We start from the raw sequence: 1,509 nt of genomic DNA on the forward strand, positions 1-1,509 counted from the left end.
CCACGTCTCTGCCCACGCAGCTCCGGTCTCCTAGGGGCTGCAGTTTGCGGGACAAAAATTAGGGGAGCTTTCGATGACCTCCATATCTGGAGGGTTGGTTGGAGGAGGGGCGTCGCGCCCCTAAGGCTCTGGGGTCCAGTGCTTCACTTCTCTGTAAACCGGGTGTGTGGGGGGCGCAGTGCGGCCTGCAGTGCTGTGCTGGGCGCTGGTCAGTCCGTGACTCTGCCTTTGGGAAGCTTTGGAAAGGAGGCCGGGCTCCTGGGACTCTGCCCGCCTCTTCCCTTGACAGGTAGAACTGGAGAGGGGCAGGGGAGCTCTGCTCTCTCTAGGTCTCCTCTGCTGATGCTACCCCTCTGTGGCTCTTCTGTCTTCTGCGCCTCTCTACCTCTCCTCTCCATTTCTTCTTTTAGCCCCCGCCCCCAGTACTGAAGATGGAACCCAGGGCCTTTACACTGAGCTACATCTCCAGCCCTTTCCTGATTTTGAGACAGGGCCTCACTAAGTCACTAAATTGTCCAGGCTGGGCTTGAACTTGCAATCTTCCTGCCTCAGCCTCCCAGAGTGCAGGGTTACAGGAATGTACCAGTATACCACGCTTTCTTTCTCCACTTTTTTTCTTTCTTTCTTTCTTTTTTTTTTTTTTTTGAGGCAGGTCTCTCTAGGTAGTTCAGACTGGCCTTGAACTCACAGGTAATCCTCCTGCCTCAGCCTAAGTGCTGGGATTACGGGAGTGCACCAGGCCTAGGTCCATTTTCATTTTTTTTTTTTTTTTTGCTCTTCCTTTGTGACTCTGGGTGTCCCCAGCTCCCCTGTCACTCCCCTCCCCGAACACTCCAAATTGTATGTAGAAAGCTTGCGGATGGGCACTCCACACCCCAGTACCGCCTCACACACTGCAGGGCTGGCTGCCTGTCCCAGCTGTGGTGCTGCCTGATGCTGTGGAGTGGGGAGGAAGGGACTGCGGATTGGCCTGACCCCTTCTCTGCCCTAAGCATGTATGGCATGGTTTCTCTATCTCCATCTCCCCCGACCTCTCTCTCGTCCACTATGTATCTTACACTGTCCTCAAACTCAAGGCAATCCTCCTGTCTCAGCCTCCAGGGTGCTGGGACTACAGGAGTGCCCACCACTCTGCCCTGGCTTGGGTTCTTTCTCCTCGGGTCAGAAGGTAGCGTGCTTATCCCTCTGGAAAATTCCTTTCCAGACCTTCTCCCACCTGCTGCAACCACAGCCTCTTTTCTGGAGGAATCCTCTTTTCAAAGCAGGGCAGTGGTTATTTCCTCCTCAAATACCTTCTTATGCAAGGAAGCGGTGATAGGGATCAGAGTCATTTCACCCCCCACGCGCCCAGTCCCTTATCAGCTTGGAGAATCTCTGAGCGAGGGACAAACAGCTTGAAGGGGTGGGAGGCGGTGGTGGTGGTGGTGGTGGTGGTGGTGGCTCGGAACTGGGGAGCAGTCACCAACTTCTCTTTCTCTTCCTCCCCACCCCATAAACCACACAAACCAC

The sequence above is a fragment of the Fukomys damarensis genome, unplaced genomic scaffold (assembly GCF_012274545.1).
Source record: "Fukomys damarensis isolate Sample0158 unplaced genomic scaffold, DMR_v1.0_HiC HiC_scaffold_33, whole genome shotgun sequence".
Lineage (NCBI taxonomy): Eukaryota > Metazoa > Chordata > Mammalia > Rodentia > Bathyergidae > Fukomys > Fukomys damarensis.